This window comes from Agelaius phoeniceus, chromosome 6, assembly GCF_051311805.1.
Source record: "Agelaius phoeniceus isolate bAgePho1 chromosome 6, bAgePho1.hap1, whole genome shotgun sequence".
NCBI classification, from domain to species: domain Eukaryota; kingdom Metazoa; phylum Chordata; class Aves; order Passeriformes; family Icteridae; genus Agelaius; species Agelaius phoeniceus.
Genome location: NC_135270.1, coordinates 19,784,909 through 19,810,919, shown reverse-complemented (window position 1 = coordinate 19,810,919; position 26,011 = coordinate 19,784,909). Strand labels below are relative to the sequence as shown.

The 26,011-nt window shown below is 41.1% G+C and overlaps 1 protein-coding gene across 1 annotated transcript in view; it reads right to left on the bottom strand.

Annotated features, from left to right (window-relative positions):
• LRP5 (LDL receptor related protein 5) overlaps positions 1-26,011 on the bottom strand; it is a 124,143-nt gene that overhangs the window by 26,892 nt on the left and 71,240 nt on the right. The window lies entirely within an intron of this gene.

The window sequence follows — 26,011 nt, the reverse complement described above, 5'->3', positions numbered from 1 at the left end:
TGAGCCTGTTTTGCCTATCACAAATAACTGCCTTTAACTGCTGAGTGATCTCTCCCTGTCCTTATCTTGATCCACAAGCCTTTCCTTGCATTTTCTCTCCCCTGTCCTGCTGGGGAGTGGAGTGCCAGAGCTGCTTTGGTGGGCACCCAGCATCCAGCCAAGGCCAACCCACACAAGGGACATGCACTGGATTTTCCAGCTGCCACCAGCCAAACAGCAGAGGTGAACAGTCAGCCACTGATATGACTGTACCCACCTGTGCCCTGCACAAAAATCATCCCTTTAACAGCGGTGAATTTGAACAGAGGCTACAATGTACACCCCTGGACTCCTTCCAGACAAAAAGCCTCCTGCTGGAGACAGTTAAAAATAACACTGGCATTCCTGCAAACGAAGTTTCAAGGCAGCTTTGTATCTGCCCATCAACTTACTTGATGGAGTAGCAGAGACTGAAGATTAGTCTCTTTTTATTCTGTTAAGCTAAATAGAGTACATTAAAAAGAAAAAAAAAAAAAAAACTAAAAAACTGTATCGGTGGTTAAAAGGCAAATGGTTCTGCAATTATGTCATTACATCATGTCCAGGCAAACCCCAAAAGCTCACTTATTTAGAACACTATCAGTCCCACAGGCAATACTGCAGGTTCAAAAGTTCGTCACACATACTCAGGTGCTGGAGCCAAACTGATGCCACACTTAGGACAGCATTTCCCTTACAACAGTGCAGCAGCAGGCAGGATGAGGATGAAGCTTCCACATTTCCATCTACCTTTACAGAAATGGACAGCAGAAGTATAATTCAAACACTACAGCTGCTGACTGAAATGTACAAGGGAAGACTGAATCCAAGGATGCAGACACATGTATTGAAACCCATGCACATCTGTGGATGTTGCAGACAATACCAAGCTGCAGAACTTCAGGAACCTCATGAGGTTCAACCAGGCCAAGTGCAAGATGCTGCACCTGGGTCAGAGCAAACCCTGGTATTGACACAGGCTGGGATATGATGGGATTGAAAGCAGCCCTGCTGAAGATGTGGGTGTAAAACATCTCCATAGGCCAGCCATGTGTGCTCCTGGCCTGGAAAGTCACTCATATCCTGGGCTGGATCCAAAGCAGGGTGGCCAGAAGTGGAGAGAGGTGATTGTCCTCCTCTACTCCGCTCTGGGGACGCCCCACCTGGAGTGCTGTAGCCAGCTCTGGGGTCCCAGTACGAGAGAGACTGAGAGCCAGTTCAGAGGAGGGCCACAAAAATCACCAGGAGGCTGCAAGACTTCTGCTGTGAAGAAAGGCTGAGGGAGTTCGTGTTGCTCAGCCTGGGGAACAGAAGAGAGACCTTACTGGTGAGAGACCTTACTGGTGAGACCTTACTGCAACACTCCCAAATTACACACTGTTCAACATATTTGGGAAAGGAGGTCCAAAATGTGGAATCAGACAGCAATAAAATGTTTAATAGCTTGTATTTTGGTTAAGAAAATGATGGACTAAATGTTTGCTGTCTCCCTCTTCCAAACATTCCTCCCCAATACTACAGACAGAACACCAACAAAGGCAAGCAGGCTTCCCTTGGACGCAGAAAGGGCAGCTCTGACTTGGAGGATTTTTCTGTGCTGAGAGCAATTGTGCCCTCTAAGTGGTAGTTAGTTTATGGCAAAAAGCAGGAAATGCCCTCTCCCTGAGATGGTATCATAGTAGGAGCCAGGGCAAAGCTTGAACAGGGAGGTGTCACATGCAGGTCAATACAGGTACATGTATACAGCCTTTACTTCAAATTTTGCTGCCATCCACCTTCCCAGAGATCCAGCTCCACTCTAGCATATCAAATGAAATCACGAGAATTCAAAGTAAAAATCTACAAACAGGCCTCATAATATGGCGAAAAGCACAACTCCTGTTATTAAATCAGCACTTCCCATTTCTTCAAAGGGACTAGAATAATCCTGTAAGATCTTTACCCTCTCCTTTCCAAATTCAAATATCTTCTCAACTCAACAGACCACTAGAAGCCTGTGGAAATAGCACATCATGTAAATATTTACCATGTTGTTCTTCTGCTGGTGATATTGGGACTGCAAGAACCTTTACAATGTACATGTACAACATGGAGGAAAGACAAGAAAAGATAATAAAATACCATATTAACTGATCTTTTAATATCTGACAACTAAGATCTGCTGACTGCAGACAAAAGGGAAGACTTTAAGGTGCAATCCTTATAATTTAGCACAAATTGACTAGAATAGGCTTTACTCTACTCAGGGTTTTCTTTCCCTCTCTGTAAGTGATAAATGGATCTCAAAGGATAAATGAAACACTAAATGTGTTGTGCTTTACACATGAAACACTGAAAGCTCCCCTTGAACAGCGTCACACACTGAAAGCCCCTGATTAGTCTCAAGACTTCAATGACAAATGTCCTAATGAGGCCTTGCCAAGCTCAGCTAAAATCTGTTGTGGGCAAAGTGAAATCAACATCAAACGCCTTAATGAACTGAATTACACAAAAAACACAAGAAGGTGGTAAGGTGTGATTTTTTTTTTAGATGCTGCTGCAATGTATGCAAAATGATTTTACAAATATTTCTAAATATAACACTCAAAAGCTCTTGGCTCTTTGAAGAAGATTAAAGTAAAACAATGCAATTAAATTCTACACATCAGCATGGATTCATGTAGTCAAGCTGTATTTCAGGTGAATCTATGAAAAAACCAGCTATTCAGCATAGACACAGGACATCTTTTGACAGAAAAACAAAGAGACCTCTAAGACCATACCCCTCTATTTCAGTCACTAAGATAAAACAAAACTTATTTGATTGCTAAAGACAAAGATGCAGTCAAATGGAAATCAGTTCTTGGGCTGAGCTAAATCACTGTGTGAGCAGACACAGCAGCTTGGCAACAGTAAAGTGACATGACTGGCATATTCAGGAGACTCATGTGGTGGGCTTGTAGCTCTGTGAGTCTTGCACATCTTGTGGAAAGCTGCACTTTTGCTGTGAGGGTGCCTGAGAACTGGAACAGGTTACTCAAGGAGACTGTGGAATCTCCACCACTGGAGCAATTCCCAAGTGATCTGGTCATGGCCCCAAGCAGCCACCTCCAGGTGACCCTGCCTGAGCAGGGCTTGGGCCAGCTGAGCTCCAGGTCCCTTCCAACCTCCACCCTTCTCTGAATGGCTTCTAAGGCTTTCACCAGCAGACTCTGGAGTGGCACCTCCAGTGAATATACCCAGCCTTCTCTAGCTCAAGAAAGAACTTGTGAGACAGATCAGGAAGGTAGCATAGAAAGGAAAACAGGAAAGTCAGCAGGGAAAGAAAAAGACAAAGAAAAATGGAACGACACAGAAAACTCCTATGGGTAAAGAAGCCTGCCCCAAAAAGAGAAGAGTGAAGCAGCTGTGAGCAGTCTATACCACAGTCTATATTCAGCTGAGTGTAAGCCATTCATTAATATTTCCAACAGCTGAAACACAGCCACCTTTCATCAATGCTTTGGGATAAAAAAGTGACTTGTTAATAACCCACAAACCAACCCAACCACCTACAAAGATGACAAATGGAACAGAATATAAATCTACAGAATAAAAAGTGGTACTTTATAGTGACCTCCCCTTTTCTCTGGGAATAATATAAACAAAACATATTGTTATCCTTGTGCTTATATTACCACTATGTGAAGCAGTTATTTATTTGCAGTGGTGATCTGTTCATATTTTTCCATAAGAAATCACCATCACACCTAGTGTTCCCTTAGGACTTCACAACATTTTTTAGCTCCAGAGAGCGTTGCATTTTCAGACAGACTTTCCAAAATACGAGCACATGAAATAGGCTCTAGCAGACACTGATAGATGGATGATCTTCTTGTTGGAAAGGCTGTGTTAGTTAATAAGACTGTGATTTTGAACCTGCTTATGTTTTATAAGCCTCTTCTAAGAGTAGCTAATGTTCTCCATGAATTACATCAGCCTGACATTTCCAGAACTTTTTTCTGCTTAGAGGATAGCAGAGGATTAAGGGTGCAGCTGGTCAATTCTGTAACTCACCTCTCATAGGCAGGAACACAATTGCATACTTAAAAACTACTTAAAAGGGGAAAAAGTTAAACACAAAAATAATTTATGGCAACTGGTGGCTAGCCCCTAAAGCACGCAAAAACTACTGAATTAGTATTCCAGTTTTATTTTTAGGTAGCTGCTTATTTAACACACCTGAGGGAAATTTTACCTTCAGTAAATAGTTTTTCATTCTCGAATTCTGACCACTGTGAGCTTAAAGGGGCATGCAACAACTCTGAAATTTAGCTAACACCCATTATGAAAACAATATGCCTTTCCACCTTCTAGATAACCAGTCTGGGAAAGGTGAAGAAGAATTTAAACTTTTCACAGGAGTATTTTTAAAACTCATGTATCTTAATTTTTCTCTCCTGATTTCTCATTTCTTCAAGGGACTAGAATAATCCAGTAACATTATCTTTCCATATTCAAACATTTTCTCAACTCAATAGACCACTATAAGTCTGTGGAAATAGCACATCATGTAAATATGTTCAAGCTTTTCCCTGGCTCCTACCATGTTGTTTTTCTGATGGTGATTTTGGGACTGCAAGGACATCTATAATGTACATGTACAACATGGAGGAAAGGCATGAAAAGAAACACAATGAGCTTGATATGAAAAAAGAGTTGTGGTAAACTTTTGAGTCCAAAAAACCAATCAGCAATTTCAGCAGCCAACTTGAATTTCTTAAAAAGTCAAAAGGATGCCAAAAATAGCAGAAACAATAGATCTTGACACAGAAAGTGGCACCAATACTGGTCAATCTTTCCAAAGAAAAACCTGTCTCCTGTCCAATGATACCATGCTTAACATTAACTTGCAACGAAATACAAAGATAAATGTAGTATGTACTACTGCTATTTTAATTCTTTTTGTTTCCTTACCCCAAAATAGGTGGATTTTAGTGGTTTTTTCAAAAATAATCTTTTGTGTCACAGCCAATGAGAGGTTCCTGCACAACTGATTGAGAAACACTGGTCCAGTCATGCCCCCCTCCCGAGGCCTTACAATGCAGGGTTCTCTTGCAGTCAGCCTCTGTCCACAGCAAACTGAGATTCAGCTGCTGGTGTTTTGTCCAGCACAGTGGGACCTCTTGCTCAGAACTCAACTTCTTAGCACTGCCCTGGAGAATCATAACATATTCTTTTTCTCAGCCTCACCACAGTGCAATTATCTGAAGTCACTTGTAGCTCTTCACACCGTGCTAGCACCTACAGTGCTTCAAAGAGCACAGGAATGATCCCTTATGCCCTAAGTGACCACAAGGAAGGCAAAGGTTAAACAATAGACCCTAGATTAGCTGGTATGTCCATCTATGGCACTACACCTGGAAGAATGGAAGCTTTTATCCTCATTTAACAACTTATCAGCAGAAAACCAGGATTCAGTTTTAAAGAGGTGGGGATGGGAAATCTGCATTTAAAAAAGAATTAATTAATGGCAGTACTTCCCTCTCTGAAGGGCAGCACAACTGAAAACCTGCTACTACAGGAGACTGAACTTACAAGAGAGGGACAATGAAACACCAGTAACTGAAAACTGTAACATTTTCACTGTTTTGGATTGTTTTTTCAAGGATGTTTATTTCTAAATGAGTTCTTTCTGTAGCAGACAAGCAGCTGCTCCCGTGGCAGCTCAGGCTAGAGCAAGAATGATGGAGTATAAAATATATTTTATAAATAAAGCATTTCATGTGAGCCACAAACACACTCCTCCAACAGTGTATTTTAATAAAGGGCAAAGGCAGAAATGCAGGCGACTCAACTCGTATCTCCCAAGCACCCAAACTATATGGATCAATTGTTGCCCTGCCACGTCAAGGGAAAGCCCCCGAGCTTAAAAATAATTGAAATACGAGAGAGCTATTCAGGTAAATAGCATATGCACACCCAGCTTCTCTTCTTCTGCAGATACCTGGTTTGGGTCACTGTTGGAGTTAGAAACTAGGACCAGATGGACTTTGGAGTCAGCACACATGCCCTTTTAAAGTTCTAACTCAGTAATTCAATAGGAAGTCCTGAAAGGAGCTAGAAGCAAAGCTCACTTAGAAAGAAAGGCTAGAAATGATCATCTGAGGAAAGTATTTCCTATCTTCTGATACTAATCAGGAGGAGAAGAATCTCCAGATTGGAATCCTCAAGGCCCCTGGGGTCAAATATGATTTTAGCAGTACTCAGGCTCTTAAAGGAAAGAGAGGGATCACAGGAGATCACCAGCTACACCCACTGCTCCTTGCCAGGGTCTTACAAACATCTCCTCAAACAATACAACTCTCAAGTGTAAGAGGAGAGAAAGCTTGAAATTATTCATGCCAACCCAAAACTCACATTAACAGCAGACAGAGTTTGCTTCTAGACTGGACATGACATTTCTGGTTCATAATACTTTCAAGAGATAGAGAAATAAGAGGTGAAAAGGCCAAGCCAATGCTGTCCAATACTCCAGTCTTTGAAGGAACTCCACCAAATATGAAATCCATATGCAGCTCTGAGCACAACAGCATCCAGCCTGCATGGAACTTCCATCTGTTAAAGCAACTCAAAACCATAGAATGCTGAGGGTTGGAACAAAAAGACATCACCCTACGATGCACTTGTTCATGTCATTATCTTTATCTATGGCATAACACTGCTGATTTTTTTTTTAAAGCTGTATAAAATCACGTATACAAAATTAAACAAAACTATTTGCAGTCGTGTTATCAGTCTACTTGCCAATACTTATACAGAAAGTTTTCAATTAATCAGAAACACATACTCAAGCTTTATTTAAAACTGATGGACCTTCTGACAACAAAAAAGCTTTAAGGAATCACTGGTAAGCTGCCTATAAGAACACACACAAAAAAATAAAATTCTGCATGAAATTCCTGAAATTCTGAACTAAGGTTTAAACAAAACAAAACAAACAAACAAAAAAAAGCAGTTCATCTCAGTAACACAGAAGGAAGGCAATGCAAACTTTTTTCTCATTTCTTAAGGAACTAGAGACAAGTCTATTCTCAGCTTAGAAGAAGTCAATGGCAGAAATGAAAGATGTTGCAAGGGTATTCACAGAAGTCTCCTCAGGAGCCAGATACCCAATATTAGAAATCATATTCTACTGGAAAATTAGTTTAAAGCTGTTTCTGTGAAAACAGTTACCTAATCAAAGAATATTTCCTGAAAATACTTTTGTGTAAAAAGAAAAAGGAATCTTGGGATTTTTTCAGCCAAGAAAAACTGAAGCATGGTAATTCGAACAGTATTATTTCTTCTCAAGTTAGTACCTCTAGAAATGCATATGAAGACTTCCAGCTCTCTTTACTTGCTTCTCGAGGGTTATGTGAATACAAGAAACTGTTTCTCCTGGATCTCATTGCTACCAGTGCAACACTATTTGATATGCCTAGGAAAAAGCTCTTAAATTTGATTCTCCTCTTGCTTTGGATTAAAAGCTACAAAAGTCAGTGTTGTTCCACAGGTATCTAAAAAAAGTATTAAATCTTCTTTTCCCCAGGTGAATGCTTGGCTCCACTTGAGAAAACTGAAGCCAGCAGGAAAGTTTTAAAATGTTCATTTGCCTCTCTTAACACAGCTGAGATTATAAATTTATTACACAATAGCCCAGCAACTTCATGATCATTTTCAGCCACTGGAAGAGACAGTTCAAGAACCTCTCCTACACATCAAACTTTGCAGCTTGCTCTCATTTCCTCCTCTGCCAGCACATGACTTTCTGTGGCTTGTACAGCCAGACAGACTAAGAATCTGAACTAAAACCTGAAACTTGTCCTGTCCTCTCTCAGCTATAGTCCTGTGTGAATAAAGTCCAGGTGAAGCAAAGCAACCTAAGACTGAGCCACTCTGAGACACAAGAACAGCACATTCTTCTCCTGCATTCCAGCTTCAGACTTCCAAAACAATTGAAAGGTGTAAACTGCTTAAAATGACAGAAATATGGTAAAGAACTACATCTATTGGTCATTCATTCATTTATTTTTGTGGGTGTAATGCACACTACATTTTATGAATGCAGGTAGCTTGATTACCCTTGGACACAGCATTCATGCAGAGCCTGACCCACAGAACACTACTTTTTCATTTAGCCTTTTCTGTGGCAAGGTCAATGACAATCTCCACAGCCTGTACCACAGCCTGCAGTACTGTGTCCAGTTCCATGCTCCTGAGCACAAAAATATGGGGATGTGCTGGTGTGAGTACAGCAAAAGGCTACAAAGGTGATTAACATCTTTCTTATGAAAAAAAAAAGCTGAAGGAGATGTGTCTGTTTAGCCTGGGGAAGGCTCAGGGGGAAATCTCATGAATGCATGTAAATACCTGCAGGGAAGGAGTCAAAAATGCAGAGCCACACCACTTGTCAGTAGTACCCAGTGACAGCACCAGCAGCAACAAACTCAGACTCAAACCCAGGTGATACCCTCTGAACATTAGGAAATACTTTTTCACTGTGAGACTGACCAAGCCACAGCACAGGCTGGCCAGGAAGGCTGTGGAGTCTCCATCCTTGGAGATACTCACAAGTTACCTGCTCTGGGCAACCGGTTCTAGGTGCCCCTGCTTGAGTGTGGGGGCTGGACATGACCTCCAGAGATCCCCTCCTGCATCAACCATGCTGGGACTCTGTGTGACTGCTGTTTAATAAAGCCCTTTTAAACTAAGAAACAAGGAGATGAGGGCTTCCCACCTCCACCAGTTGCACTCCAACTTGTACTCTGTAAATCCCTTCACGTTGTGGACTCCAGCACATATGGAATCCATTGTGAGCAGACAATCTGCCAGCTCTGAAAACAGCAACGCTGTTATAAAACAAGAAACTTCAACCCTGGTTTTGGCACAATTATGTTAGTAAGTCTCAAACATAACCATAAGAGGGAAAAAAAAGGCCTTTTTTTTTTTTCGGTTAAGATTGATATAATTAGATTATGGAAAAAAAGCTGCACCGTAGCAAATTACAGAACTTCTAATTTCTTTTCCAGGTTAAACTTCACAACTTAGACTTACAGGGTAAACTTAGATTTCAGATATAGTTCCAAGTGTTGTTTAAAGCTTATGAATAGTTAACAATGTAAAATTTCTGTCTGGTTTTGCTATCTAGAGGTAATTACTACTCCACAGGAGTAAAGTCTCCCACATGTAGCCTAAAGCTGCATCTTTCTAGATAGTCTTTGTAAGCATATTCTGAAGTAAAAATAGGTGACAACACACTCTGAAATTTTGTTTCTCTTCATAGCCCCACACCTTTCCATACACTTGACAAAATATTTAATAGTGGAAGAGGAAAAGCATCTGCAGTATCATCACAGATTACAGAAGACATTTTGTCATATCTATGTGGTTTCATTCAATTAAAAAACCTCACTGTTAACACATTAGAAAAATCGGAGGAATTGTAGTTGGGCAAACCTGCATGCCACATGTCAGACTAGCACGGAACTTCACACCAAGAATGTCCTGCATCTAAAAGTCATTTTGACACAGTAATGAAAAAAACTACTTGACAACAACAAACTGTTAACAAAGAGAAAAATAAATATATTTCTCTCACTCAGTACTACATGGGTTCAGGAAACTCTTGTGATCACAGTTTGAGACATGGGTATCAGACCCAGCTTTTGAAATATCAGGAGAAGAGACTACTAGTTAACAAATATTCCTCAGATACATTATTACCCTCCTCTTATTTTATATTAATTTTAGGAAAGCACTTGCATACTTTAAATTTGTTCTTCCTAGAGCTTGTGGTTAATGAAAGCAAATGACTTAGCTGCCTTGTCATTTGAATTCTTGAAAAAGCACACGACTGGGGGGCAGGGGAGCCCTCCCTAACCAAAGCCATGGTTTCAGTGGCTCCCAGTGCCCTGTCCATGGCACTCCTTGTTTCCCCCACTGTCTGCAGGCTCACACACCTCCTCTACGAGTACACACATGGGCAATGCAGAAGTTCTGCTCCTCTAAGAGGTCCTTTTCTGCAATGGAACAAACAACAAAAAAAAGGAAGTGCAACATCTGATTTTGGTATTTTGGTGTTGCAGTCACTGTCTTCTCTTCGCAAACTGTTGTAAGTATTTGAGCACACTTTTTCAGTGGTGTGGTCAAGATGCAGTCTACCTCAACATACCACAGCTAATATTCCACTCACTCCTACAGCCAACTTTAAAACAAAGCAGCTCATAAAAAGGCTAGACAGCCTATTTTAGCTACCTTCTGCCTTTTCATTTAAGAAGTCTGCTGCAAGAGCACAGCAGATACTCAGAATGAGACACTGTGCTGCATTCATAGTTCATGAGTATAAACCATTCCCTCCAGCCTCTTACTCAAGGGTCAAGTCAAGCTCCAGAGAACAACGGCAGAGGTCCAGGTCTTGAAAACGTGGCACCTGCAGGGGTCTAGGTATTAAGCTCCCAGTACCAGCTAAAACATGATTGGGTTGTGGAGAAACCCCCTCTACCCTTTACCACAGCCCTCTGCCAACCCTGCATTGTATTTAAGTAATTTCTCATTTAGCAACCTCAGTAATTGCCAATGGTTTTTATTTTCATTATAAATGCCACCAAGTTTACAGGCTTGCAAATGGACACAAATATTCAACTTCTTTTCTGAAGTTAGGTTTAGACTTTGGTTCAAATGGCAGAACCCCACACTTGTGAAGCATTCTAGTCCTGTTCCAAAAAGGGCTCAGCATTCCTGCTTTAGCTCCAGGTATCCTTTTAATCTTACACCTTGCACAGCACTCCTGGCTTTATGGAAAGCACAGAATGAAAGGGTCTGTTTCAGGGATGAGACTTGTCTCATCAAAAACCTGGTCCTTGGATGTCCACCTGCACATCTGTTTTTCAGTCTGCTCATGTTTTATTTTTATATATTTATAACATGGTGAAAATAATTAATTTCTACATACCAATTCATCAGTTTCCCTTGTGCAGTATCTCCCACTGAGGCACTCCCAGTACCTTCACCATTGCTGACAGACCAATGTCAATGGGGAGCTGCAAACCAAAAACCACCTAACAGACTTCTACTCTGACACAGACTGAAAAACCAGCACTCTTTCAACTCTGAGAGTTAATTCCAATCACCTGACTTTTGGAAAGAGGAAACAGACTTGTATGCTCAGAAACAAATGTTCTGTGGACAGGCACAGGGCAATGGCAACCAGAGATTTAGTTCCAGAAAAGAGAAAATACCTTGCACTGGAGCTGCTCTGTGTCCTTCCCCACCAAGCAGAGAATTCTCCAAGCAGCTGTGAAGCATCAACAACCCCTGGGTAGTTCAATGCCACTGTCAGCAGTGGAGATGAACATTTTTTCTTTGTGCAGATCTGGACTTCAACATAAAGTTTTGCTGGTTTTAGACTCTATTTGAACATGGCACATGTGTTCACTGCTCAAAAATAGCTCAGGATGGGCCCTGGAGGGTTTGCAGTGTCTGAGAGGGACCAGCAGTTATGTGCTGCTTGTTTTGGGGAGAAAGGATGATCTTTTTGCCAGGTGACTCCACACAGCACCCAGTCAGAACTGTGGGATCTGACTGTGCTCACCTTGACTGCTGAGGGTCACAGGATCTTTCTCCTCTTCATCAAGTCACTGCTGATATGACCACAACCCACATTACAACCTCAACCAGAGGAGAAGATGAGTTAGGTAGGGAGCTTTTGTCACAGCAGAGCTCAAGGGAAAGGATCAAAGCAGAACCAGGGTGGACAGATGCAAAAGTGGCCAACAAAAATCAGCCTACTAGTCTGGCTGGGGCAGAGCAGAATGCAGCTGGAACACAGCCAACATTAAATATTTATTAAAAAATAAGCAATCAAGAGTCAAATCACTAATTGCACCTGCAGTGTTAACACTCATTTTCTCCAAATGCCATCCTTCCTGATTCTACAAACTTCTGGAGACTCATAAACCTTCTGTTTTACTCTGTGAGGAAGAAGTAGGATGACTTCTTCCTTTGTTCCTGCTACTGGCCACCTGCAAGACTGAACTAGTCTCTTCATTTCAGTGCTTGTCTCTTCCTCTCCTCTTTTGTTTTGTCTATTTAGCTATTTAGCTTTGGGGCTTTGTGGGTGGCTGCTTGTGTATTGTGCTAGGCTTGAGGGGTATTTAAAAAATTGCCATTTAAAAAATTGCCATTTAAAAAATTTTTGGTGGTGGTGGGGGATGTGTTGTCATTTTTATTTGGCACTTAACTTGTATCTTCAGCTCTTGGGAGACACTGACTGGGACAGAAACTTGGCCTAAATTGAAATATAAATGTTTTAAGTTACTCTGGGTTTCAGAGAAATTCCAAAAATGTAACACAAATCCCTGAAAGGCTTCAACGATAAGGCAAAAAACAAGCTACAAAAAGCCATTTTAAGTCCCCATTTTTAAGTAGATTTTTAGGAAGAAGATCTGTTACATGCATGAGAGCTGCACTGCCTGGGGCAATGGGACAAACCCCAGGTCTGGGTATAGTAACACTGGAACACCTACACACTGTGCTTTCAGGCTGGGACTGGCATCAGCAATACAAATTAAAAAAAAAAAAAAAAAAAGAAAAAAAAAAAAAAAGAAAAAAATCTTCAATTTCTCCCTATCAGGAACTGTCTCATGAAAACATACCTTGGGTAAGGGCTGAGAAGTTTCAGGATCTGGCTCTATGTCTGTGCCTATGTATCCACACGGATATACATACAGTACATACAGATATATATATATATATATGTATATATTTCTCTGTGTGTGCATGTATGTGCATGTGCGTGTTTCTAAGATGTTCTCAGAAATCCTGTTTCCTGTTGGAAGATTCAAAGACACAAATAACCCACCCATGGACAAATCAGTTTCATATTCTTTACTTCTCAAGCCAAATTTTCCTGGTGATATATAATGAGATTTTACATTCTTTGTGCTCCATTGACTAATTAGATCAATGCAGGCTACTCCCCCTGTCCCTCCCTTTTTGTAGTAGGGACTTTCATCGCCCGTAGCTACACAAGTGCGGTTGCTTTTGCCAAATACTTGGAGATACTGCTAATGGCTTCATTTGAACTCTGCATTGCTGCATATTAGTATGGAGGAGGGTGGGTTGTGTATTTTAATCCATACTGTGATTGCTTTGATGTTGTTTGTAATGAGGAATATGGGTTTATTTATACATATCAGAGCTGTTATAGGAATTTGTGCTTCCCAAAGGATTAGATTTCCACTATCAAACAAAACACAGTGTATACTTAGAAGAAGGGGGAGGCTAACTAGAGGTCAATTTTCCACTCACAAACTACAGTGCTTAGCCTCTCTCTCAGTTCTTTCCATCCACGGATCCAAACACTTTGTACAGAAAGCTATCAGTTATCCCCACGCTGGCATGCAAGAAAACGTTCAGGACAGCACCACACACTGCTCTAGCTCACATGGAGCTGTGGTTAATGCAGCATTAGTGAAGTCACAGGAGCCACTGCTGCCTCCAGATTGACACTGCCACGCACACATTTTTAAAAAACCACACAGGAACTACCAAAAATAAGGATGTAAGTTTTACATCCTTGACAGACGGTGGATAAGAGGGTAGAAAGGATAAAGTTAAAGGGAAAGGTCGGCTGAACATGTTTTTAAAAGGAGTACAAAATATTTAACCAAGGGACTATGTATGGCTCCTGTTACTCCTTATTCTGAATGCTGAGACCACAAAACTGCAGCACTACTATTTCCTCCCTTCAGAAGCTCAAAATCAACGTACAAATTATTGCAATTATTTAATCTTGAAATTAGGCATTTATGCCAGAGGCAAAAATGAAACTGCATCTCCACAGTATAGAAAAATGATAGCTCAGTGCAAGTCACCAGGGTCAATTACTTAGTACCCAAAATAGAGATAACTGTTCTGGAAAATAAAAACAAACTCACCACTAAATGAAGTTTCTGACACAGCTTATTGCCATGTAAATTTAAGCATAACTGTGTACCAGGTCTCACTGTACAAAAGCCTGGAAAATAAATCTGTCTTGCTAAACTGAGTTTTGCTTCCCAGCTGCAGGGGCTTTTATCATTTCAGCTTCACTAATTCCTCTTAGTGTCATTTAACCATTTACTTTTGACATGAGAATCTTTTAAAATTACACCATTTACAAGGGGAGAAGACCTTTTCAGAATACTTTGTGGACTCTCTAGAACTTCCTTTTCAGAGCAGATCTGCTTGGGGTATAGCTTTATCTCTTCATATTTATTCAATACTAAGTTTTTACCAGTTTAGTTACTTAAAATATTCTGGTGGAAAGAAGTTATGAGGGTGAAAGTAGAGGGGAGAGAGAGCAATGGTGTGACAACACTCCAGATCTGGTAGAAAAGGCACTTTTACAACCTCTCAGCACCCACAGTCAGATACACTGCAGAACTATGGGAGGAAGAGGCTCATGGACAACACATGGAGAACCTGGATGCCCCTGGGTGCCAGAACTGTGCCCTGCTCTCATGGGTGTGTGAGAAAGCCTTTTCCTCTGCCCAGTGAGCAGCACATTCTAATCACTCACTGAGAAAGCTCCTGCAATTGCTCCTTTATTTAGGGACTGCAAACACCACCTGAACAAAACCTCAGAGCACTGGGTTGGGTGTCACCTGTTGGGTGACAGGATTCATGTGAATCATTCTCCCACCACCCAAGTGACCGTGGTGAAGTGGCACAGCGCCTCTCTGGAGCACAGGGTAAGGACAGACAGACACCCCCAGACCTGTGTGCCTGGCACTGCTTCAGCTGAACACAGAAAACACATTTTACCTGCTACAGAAAATGGCTCAAGGCCATGTCTGAGCCTGAGTCCCCAGCTCACTAGTAGCAAGGATGGTAAGCCAGGTCACAGGGATGCACAGAGAACCCTGTGTGTCAGTAGAGGTACAGACTCATGGAGAACCTCTTCCCCTGGTTTTATTAAACATGGCTGAAAGCAAGACAGAGCATCAAAACAGACCAAAATTATGAAATTTTTACCCCTAGATACCAAGTTGACTTAAAAGAACAGCATTTTTAACAAGCATTCCACACATCTATTGGAAATGTTTGGGAGTTTTGAGCACGAGGACATGGGAGGAGGCAGCCACTGTGACTACAAAAATATCAGTTTCCTGTTTAAATCTGGGACTGTATTTAGACTTGATGGCTTATCGTCTGAGAAGTTTCTCTGGATATAGGGAAGGTTGGTTTGTTTGTTTATATTAAGGATAACACAGTTTCCTGACTTGGATCACAGTATTTATATTTGCCAATTTCATGTCAATTTTGAGTAAAAAATCAACTAATTTACTCAAAGACTACCTGCGGTGAATTTGTTCAGTACATCCAACCCCAATTCTTTTTATAAAAGAATTGGCCATTTCCACACAAAAAATATTTCAAGTTTTGGAAATGCTTGGACTATGCAGCTGTTATGTAGTAGACTATTAGATATTTAGAGAAAATTCCTCTCAAAAAGGAAGCTGAAAGCTGGTTTGATCATAGATAGGAGACTTCCCATGACCTTCCACTGCCTGTATCTTAATGCCTGAGTTGGAGTTCCAACTCCATATTCAACACATGAGACTCTTTTTTACCCCCTGACTGTGAACAGCTGGCACTGCCTACTCCATTGCTTCTCTAAGGAGCTGTCAAAAGGAGCTGCAACATGGACACAAAAGTAATTGCAAAAAGCTAGGGTGAAAACTTTAACCCACTTATTTGGAAAGATACCAGGGTGAGAAGTTGACAAGCGAGATGCTTCTGGCTTGTCTAGTGCTCACCTCTCCAAAGCAGAAGATATCTGAGAACTTATTGAAATGAATTTCATTTCACTCTTTGCTGGGGTCTCTAATGGAAAAGCTCGAGTCAATTTACTTTAATTCACCAAGGCTGAAAAAGACAGTGGTTCTCAAGTTGATTCACCAATGGATTTGTGACTCAAGAACTCAAAGATGAGCAAGGACCCAGATGTTACTGGAACAAACTGTTGGAGTCTCATGTGCTGACACAAACCTGTCAGATGCCAACAGTGTACAGATGCAAAGGGCCTCCTCATCTTCTTGTAAAAAGGCTTGTTTTGGCACAGAAAAATGTGCATTTGTACCAAGTTTAATCTGGAGAAAAAGAAATTAACTCATAGCACAAGTATCCCACTCCACTTTGGAGATAAGACATGTTTAAGAAGTCTGTCTGCTGCTCCATCACTAAATGATTTGTGTTTTATTATCAATCTATAGCAGCAAATTAGCTTTGACCTCAGCCATCTTCCCCTTCCCAAAACTCACTGGCAATCTTTCATTCTTTTCAGAATAATTTGTTATGTGTTTTCAACTCCTTTGTCAAGATGGGATATCCACCAACAAAACCAACTTGAATTTTGCACTGACAAAGCTGTCCTGTGCTACTGGGTGCTTTATTGCAGTCACAAATCCAAACTTTCAAAAGCCAGGAAATAGATAATGAAGGCACAGACTGATATGACCTTTACTGTCTTCTTAAAAATGGTGACAGCCAGCACTGATTTTCATACATTGTAGCAAAATCAACAGGTAACTGATAACCATGAAAATGAAGGGAAGAAAAAAAAGGACAGCTGTCTTGTAGATCTCAGAAGTAGAAGACAACAAAAACCATGGATGAGAAGCTCTTGACCACACAGGGATGACATCAGGTGCACTGGTTCTGTGGAACACATGGGATTCCCCCTCCCTGTGAACTGTCTCCACACTGGGAGCAAACAGGTGACAGACAGGGCAGAACTGTCCCAAGGGTGTTAGGTTCACACCAAAACGAAACCCTGCTCATGCATAAGCATCATACAAAGCCCACAGAGCCACATTCCATAATGGCATGACTGCACAATGTCAAAGACAAGGAGAACACAATGCTGCTTTTCTTGCCTGTAGGGCCATGCAAGAAGCAAAAGGCAAATGCTTCTACTGAGAAGAATTTTGACATTTGGTCTGCTGCTGGATCCTCTAAGGTGGATTCACAAGATCAGAACATTAAAAACATAAGTCAAACCATACAGAAGAAAGAGTAGAGCCCAAAGGAGAGGCTGTGGCACTCTGCAAAGACGCCTTAAATCTCATCTGCTGGCAACAGCAAGTTTGCATTTCTGTAGCATTTCATAAACCTTAAATTAGTAAGGCTTTAACAAGCTGGAAAACACTAACCTTCTTCCACTGCAGGGGCACAAGATGCTGAAACACTCAGCCAAAGGTCTTGCAGCAAGTCAGTACAAGTACCACCTACTTTTGTCCCCTGGGGATCTACTTTATGCTGGAAGATTTCCCCAGCGCAGCTCTGCCAGAAACACCCACCAGCAGAGGAACATCTCACACTGAAGGAAGGAGGAGTGATGGTGCTCTCAGGATAACACAAGTGCTCTGAGCAAATGCCCTTCCTGGCCCTTGCACGGGCTGAGGGACACAACTTCTTCCACACTCCTAACCTGCCCCGAGACCCAAATCTGACCATCTCCCAGCAGTTCACTTAATGTCTCAATTTAATCTGTGACGTCAAGCAGGGAACATCACCGCCCTTCACAAGAACTCTTCTGCTTTGTAGAACTGGGTGGTGAGAACTTTAGTCCTTCTCTAAATGGGAAGTACTTATGTTTCACTGCCTCACAAGATGCTCTACAAAGTTGCTGCAAAATACAGTCCCTTCCTAGGGGAACAAATCCAAGCCTGGACCTTATTAAACCTCTACTAAACACAACCAGCCTGTAAGAAAAAAAAAACAACAAAACCAAACCCCAAACCCAGGAGTCTTGCAATTACTCCTCTGGGAGAATCTTCAGTAAGTTCTGTTTCTGACCTCTGTCACCTCCAAGATTCCCCAGGGAATCTGGCATTAATTGCTCATTCTTCTGTGCTCAACATTTCTGAATCACTAAGGTAATGTCACACCTTAGGCTGGTCTTTCCATTTTTAAGTAGTAATTCTGCAGGACAATGTACATTTCTTGTACTTTTTTTCTAGTTTGGACTAGCAGACATTTCCAAAGCACAGCACAGCATTTGAGAGTAACTTCCAATCTAACCATAAATTCACAGGCACGAGATTTCCCAGCTGCAGTGGTTTCTACACAAGCTGTCCAGGCAGTGACAAGCTGGGTGTTGAAAATTTGCTTAAGTTGACGTTATTTTTGCGGTAGCTGTGCAAACAAACCCAAACAATTCTCTTTTTAATGCTCATGACAAACATTTCACTTGCATTTTATCAAATACACATTTTTGTGCTTTCAGTCCAGGTCCTGGTTCATGTTGCTACATGCAGGGAGTACTGGCTCTACATTCAGCTGCTGGTTGCAGCTTCTCTTTAAAGCATTTTTACTGATTTGATTTAATAATATGCCATCCATTAATATTCTGGTCTGACAACAGAGTTGGGTAGTTCTATTATTGCCAGTGAGGATGAACCTGCACCAGAAACTCAAGTGTTCAGAAAGGGTTATAACAGAAAGTTAGAACAAGGTATATGTAGATTATCCTATGCTGCCTCATGACAAGACCATTTATCAGTGCAAACCACAGAACTGCTTTTCAAAAAAGAAACACAACTGCTTTCCCTTCCAGCAAAAAAACCTGACACCTGCCAAATCACCAATTCATCCAATGGTTCACAGATGTCCATCTCAAAACCATTTAAGAACATGGGGTCCAGATAAATTCATCCACTGCTCCACACTGAGGTCCCTCTAGTGGCACTACATGCCACAGGTAAAGTGATGACACCTACACTGCCACACAGAGGCACAGCTCCCACTTCTACACCGTGCTAGCAGGAACAGGACCATGCATCAGGCAGGACAGCAAATTACAGGGAATATTCCTTCCTAACCCCAGATCCTTCTGAGTCTGCATACACATACAAGGCACATCAAACATCCCTTAAGAAAGGATTTTCTGTATCACCTCAGACAACAGTGTCCTGCCTCCAGATGTGGCCAGGGTGAATAGGTCTTCTTGGTTACACAAAAGACACAGAAACCTTCTGACTCCTAAAGGACACAGCTGGAGCCATGAGAGATAACAATACTGCTACCTTCAGACTGAAGAAAAGTAAAGCAAAGACAAAACCAAAGGAACACAAATGGATTCAGTAAAAACACTGTTAAAATAAAAGAAACATTTTTATGTATATCTTACCTCACGGGAAAAGGCAATTACATCACTTTTATTGTTCACAGGTAGCAGAGAATTTGGTTGAGACAAACAGCCATGGTTTCTGGGTTAAGAAACATTCACATATGAGAGCAGAGAGGACCAGAAGGTGAATTAGAGGACTGACCATCCACATGGTTGGAGCACAATTTGTAAAACCCTTCTAACTGCTAAGGGAAGCGAGACCTGAAACCAAACCAGATCTTTCATCACAAACACTGGTGAAATTGAGGCTTCTGATTATCTGATAAAACAAAGATCCATTCTGAGATGTTCTCAAGAGGCATGGGGTTTGAGTGGGGATTTTGCCCATGCAGAACTGTGTTAACTGCTGGGGCCTTTAACAGATGGACAGGCTACAGGAATGGAAGGTGGCAGCAGGGTAGCTGGGCCCACAGCCACATTGCTTGAACCAGCCTGGTAGGGAGGAGGAACAAAAGCCACTTCTGCTTTCCTAGAGACAGATCTCACCTGATTTCTCTCCAAGGACACAGCTTTTGTGACTAGGGCCTCTCCAGTGCTTCACCTGCTAGGTGACAGCATTGGGGTTTTCAAAATAAGACTAAAATATTAATATATTTGACAAAAAGGTGGCCAGTTTTACATTAGAAGTGACTACCTAGGTTCTAATGATGTCCTTCCTGGAAAGTTTCTTCTTGCCTTAAATTTGTCAAAAAAGTTCAAGATTTTAACAAGGAAGAAAACTAGATCCATAACTAGGAGAAAAATGCACTCTGTTCCTGCCACCCATTTTACAAATCATGATGCTTTACTTTTTAACACATAAAATAATCTTACCAATAAATTTAAAAACACATGATCCAAAATTTCATATAACCATGAACTAGTGGGCAACATAATTAAAAATAAAACAGTGTAATATCTGATCTAGGAAAAAATGCATGTCTTTTTTATCTGGAAAGTAACTTTAAGTCAAGTGAAGAACTCAAAGGCAACTTAGATGAATAACTGGCAAAATAAAACCTGACCAATCACTTGTCTTTCTAAACTAAGAGCTCTGCTCAAGGGGATTTATAAAGGTAAAATGACTATAATGAAATGCCAAGGATCAAGATGTCCTAATAGCTGGAATCAAGAGAAGGAATATACCAACTTGACTGTATTTCTCTGCAAAGTTTGTTATTCATTTGTCCAGCTATGAAAAAAATCAATTGACATTGACCATCTGTTTCAAGCTAAGAAATTTACACTTTAGAAAACTTCAAAGAAATTAAATATGATAGAATCTCTTATCTCCTCAGTCTGATTGGCAACTGCTTAAAAACTGCTTTCCTGGTCTTGCTGAAGAGCACATTTCTTTTTCTGTTTTTCCTCTCTTCTACCAGAAATGTGAACAGCACTGACATACTGCTCCCCTTATTTCCTGTCTGCTGTTCCTCTCATTTTTACATTAGCACTAATGCAAAAACCACTGGAAACCATGCACAGGCTGGGCTTTAAAAAAACAAGGTATTTGTCAACCTTTTAATTCCTCTGTTAAACAAAGGAAGAGAAAAACCACTCACACAGCTAGGTTTCCATAAGTAATGGAAAGAGCAATGCAAAGAATCTATAGGCCCATTCTTTAAAAACTATGAACAGGGAAAAGAAGACTATGAAAAAGGCTGCCCTTGCTAGTTTTTCAAAGTAGAAAAAAATGTGAAACAAAAGGTCTGAGGAGAAAATAAGAAGCAGCTTTCAAAATAACACCACACAAAACACCACTGTGTTAGGAGAAAAAAAAAAAGGGGAAAGGGTGGAAGAAAAAAGGAGAGGAGAAAAAGAAAAAAAAAAGAGGGGGGGAAAAAGGGGTGAAAAAGAGAAAAAAAGCCAATCCAACAGCTTGAGCGCTAGGATCTTTAACACTGCCAACTCACAAACCTGTCAAACATTTTCCTGCCATCTACTATGTGTCTTTCTTCAATACTACAGTCCTTCTGAAAAGGGGAGGCAGAAGAAAAATGATTGCACTACATTTACATAACTGCACAACACGGGAGATTTATCAGCATTTTTGAACAGCCAAATCAGCCAAACAAATTGTCTGCAGAACTGCAACAGTAACCCATTGGAGCTCTTACCATCGGCAACATCACAAGTGTGTGGGGAGAATCAAATCTTTTATTATAAAAATCAATCACAATTCCCATTCTGTTCCTCGATCCCTTAAAAAAAAAAAAGCCACAAAAACCTGAGTGCTGCTAATTTAGCCTTCTCACTAAAGAATGAATACCAGATAAAAAGGGAGCCGACAGCTGGCCCAGAGCCAAAAAGAAGGCTTTCAGGCACAAAAATTGCCCAGAACAATGTTCTGCACTCAGAATTTTTTTACATGCAACTCTGTACAGACATGACAGGCATATCTGGCAACATGGCTAAGAATATACATTTATGATGGAGTACACTGCCTTTTAAAAGGAGAAATAAATTAGAGATTAACGCCTTTTATGCAAGCTGCAAGGAGAAGAATTCCTGGAGCAATTCAATTCAGCTCAAGGAACAAGGCTTCTTTCAAAAAGTCACCCTTTAACTGGGAAGGGCGCTTCTTTGCAGGGAGTCTGAACTGAGAAATATGCAGCTCCTTGCTTTCTATTTATAGTCATTCAGGCAGTGAATAGCCTCATTCCAAATGCCACAAGGCATACTCACAACCTTTTATTCCAGAGACCTGATTTGTGTTTCATTTCAAAAAGTCCAGCCTGATGAGGAAAAAAAAAAAAACAAAAAACAACAAACCCACAGGGGAAAAAAAAAAAGGAGGGAGGGAGAAAAACGGTACACGTCTTGCAACAGAAACATTTTTTTCTCCCAACTCTTCCTTTATGAAGGTGGTGCTGGAGAATGTAGAAAAGAGGGTGGGTTTTTATTTAGAAACTTCCCTATGGGAAAGGAAAGAAGGTGGGAGCTTTGGAAGTGGATGCATTTTTACTCATTTAACACTGAATGCCAGTTGCCCTGCAATTTAAGCAAGTCTGGGGGAAGGAGAAAAAGGAGTGAGGGGTGAAAGCATTTCAATTACTTGGCTTTGAAGGACCCTTCTGAATGAGAAAGAGACAGAAAACACTTGTCAAATGCAAGTTCAAGTGAAAGCCACTTCTGCCAATGAAGTGTGCAGATGGCTGTGGGGGTTCCGCTGAACCCTAACTGGGCCTCTATTATGTCTTCATTGCTCACAAAAAGGCCAGGGTCACCTCCAGTTTAGAATAAGTTAGCATCCTTTCCCACAGAATGACTCTGGTCAATCAAGCCAAGCAAAGGAAGTCTTCCTTTGAGTGACTGCTATCCCATCAGTGCACTGAAGAATTTTTAGAAAGGATAAATAGACACAAAAACCTTTGGTCTCATCCACACTACCGACATTTATCAGAAAAATTTCCCACCACTGCAGACAACCTTGGGAGAACCAGGGTAGGCTGCTGGTGGCTGTCATGTGTGTCTGTTAGATTTCTCTCTCGTTAGCCCTGGATGATATGAGTCTAAAAACGGCACTGACAGCTTTCAAAATTTCACTAATAAGATGTGGCATGAAAAGCAAGTTCCACACCTTTATTTGTAGTGGGAGCTCCTCAGCAGCATGGGAACCTCACCAGGCCAGCCCAGCACGCCAAGTTTCCTGTTTTTTACAGCATCCACATTTCATGTGTTTCACAAGCAAAAACTGCAGAAATTTGTGCTGACAGGCACCTGTGGTACCATCACCTGCCCTCCCAGCGTTGCTCAAGACAATCCACGTGGAACATTCCAATATGATGTTCTGTGGTGTTGTGAAATAGCATCACTAATGCAGATGGCCTTAAAAAAAGGACCCAACAAAGCTGAAATAGGAGGCTGGAATTTGTGTTTGCGGCAAAAATATTTCTGTACTCTTCATTTAGGAAGTTTACACCTAAGGTTGCTAAACACCAAGAAAGGGCTCAAACTAGAGCAGGGGAAAGAATTTTTTCCCAGTGAAAAGTTAATTCCCAAACTATGGCATTTTGGCACAACTATCTCCAAAACATCAGAGAAACAAGTCTCTTCCAACACTGGTATAAGACATTATTCATGAGATCACAACTCCTGGGCAGCAAAAACCACCTTCCCTCTAGGTTAGAGGTAAGCTCTATGGCAAATTCAGCATTTTTCTTGGGAAAATACAGAAGAATGTAGGAAAATGAAACCATAAAAGGTAGCAGTATTTAAAGGAACTCACTAATAGCTATTGGCAATATAGCCAGAAACTTCAAGAAGGTTACCAAGTTAAAACCTCTCTCAACTACCCTACCTGCTAGTCTGACAAACTCAAAGTTACTCCAACTCCCATAGAAGCCAACTTTTTCTCAGCAACTGGAAAAACACATACTTGTTCTGTGCTAGAATATACATCAGGCTCTTTCAAAGGGGGGCTCATTTCCACACTTCATAGGTACAGAAGCCTTTGTACCGCTACACACAAAATCCCTCTTTTAAATACAGGAAGCTGATCCCAGCAGTGGAAGTAAAGCAGAATTCTCTCCCTAGCAAGAGGAAAAGGGTGATTTGGAATCAGATAGCCTAAAATAATTCTTCAGGGAGAAAGGAGAGCCCCAAACATGTACAACTCAAATAATTCTTCAACTTTGTAGTTTAATACATCCTCAGGATTTCCTCTTGATAAATATGGCAAAAGCTGCACATACAGAAGTAATTTCTGAGCACTCCACAAAGACCAAATTTAGAAGCTGCCTGTCAGTTGCTTCTTTTTTAAGTTGTCCCTTTAAAAGAATAGTACAAAACAAAAGGGTTCCTGGACAATTACATAAGATTTAGAGGGTTTTATGGCAATAAAACAGTAGCTCTAATAAATCACAAATTGTTATAGATTAATGTAAGTTCATACTGGTAGAAATTTGAGTGTGGAAAGACTCCAAGGGGCATTTAAACTGTATATTTTTTTCACTTTGAAGCTATTTGATACAGTATCAAGCGGGGCATATAAAAGTTTAAGAGAATGTCTGATCAAAACCATCCTATGGAGGGATCTCATTCAACCCAAACATTATTTAAGAGTTTTCTACTAGTGCATTAAGTGACATGACTAACACAGGCCACATTATCTCCTGTATCATCTAGGTGGGACAAGTCCCTGCTGCAACTGCTTCTACACAATGGGGTTTTGCTGCAAGGCTGGTTTTGCTCTATTTCTTTACAGATGAGAATTTCTGGTTATTTATGATGCTGAAGGCAAGGTCAACTAATATGAACCTTGTGCTTGGAACACAGAAACAGAACTCCTTGATGTTTTTCAGTTCCTGAAAATTGGGGAAGGGGGAAAGAGAGAAGGCTAATCCAGCATCTCAGCACAACCTCTAAGAAAAATTCTCTTTACTACAGAAAAGATTTGCCTTTATCATGGAAAACCCATTTATGCTCAACAGTAGCCCAGACAACAGTCTTCACTTCAGACACGTAGCTGCCTTTTCCATATGTATGGCCTAGGCTGTGAAGAAAAGAACTGGCATCTTGAATTTGATTTGTAGTTAGTTATCTGGGAAATGTCAGCTTAAAGAATTAAGAATGTGCTCATGGCACCTCATGCTGCCAAGGAGACATGGTACATACCTTGAGGACTGAAGCCCCCACACCCTGTCTACTGGGCTGCTGCATTTCAGCCAAAAGGTGATAAAGACCAGACTAATTGAGTCCAGGCCATCATCAGAAGAGGGGAGCTGGAAGGCTCTGTGCTCCTGAAGAGGATATGTGCATTGTTTGTTGGCAGATAGAGGCTGGCTTTACTTCTGTGCTCCAGAAAGAGGCCGTATCACATTAGGAAATCCTGAAGCACAGTTCAGGGTTTAGAAACATGTAACAGACTCAGAAGAGTTTCAATTCACTAAAAGCCATTAAGATCTGAAGTCACTCACCAGTCTGACCTGCTGAGCATTACAGATCATTGTGTGTCATCTCAACACTCTGTTCCACACTACAGACTGGTGTCTATAAGGCTGGACAAACTCCAACATCATTTCTATGAAAGCAAATTAGTCAAGATCATTCCAAATGCACATGAGCAGAAAATTCTTCATTGCAGAGGAAGTTGAGACATCCCTGGGAGTCAGAACTGAGGTGCTTACTCCTGACCCCAAATCTGAGTCTGGTGTTGCAAGCAGAACACAGCCAACAGACAGATGAGAGAGTGGGTATTCTTAAACAAGAGAGAATAAAGATCCTCTTCCCATGGCTGCCAGGTTTCCTTCTTCTTCCTACAAGTGCACACCCCGGTGAGGCTGTACATAATTTTGTAGAAATAGAATTTGTTTTAATCAAAGATACAGCTCTCTTCCCTCCCTGAAAGTCTGTGTTCCATCCAAGCATAGTCCCTCTGGGAAAAGCAAACATAACTGATCATCAGTGTTATCAAACTGTCACAGAATTCATAGAATCACTAGGTTGGAAAAGACCTTCAACATCATAGAGTCCATCCCATGCCCTAACACCTCAGCTAACCCATGGCATCAAGTGCCACATCCAGTCTTTTTTTAAACACATCCAGAGATGGTGACTCTACCACCTCCTCGGGCAGACAATTCCAGTACTTTATCACTCTTTCAGTAAAAAAAGAACCCTGTAACAACATTTTAAGGTAGTCCTCCCTCCAAATGACTCCTCCTATCCCTTCTACAATGGCTATGTGGCTCCTGGTCTAAATCTGGTGTCAAGCTCACCAGTACAGACTATACCCCTCCAGAAGCTTAAAAGATAGTTGGTTATACAGCAGGTATTTGGACACTGCTACAAACAGAGCTCTCATGTGACTCAGAAGTTTGCTGAGCAGCTCCCTTCAGG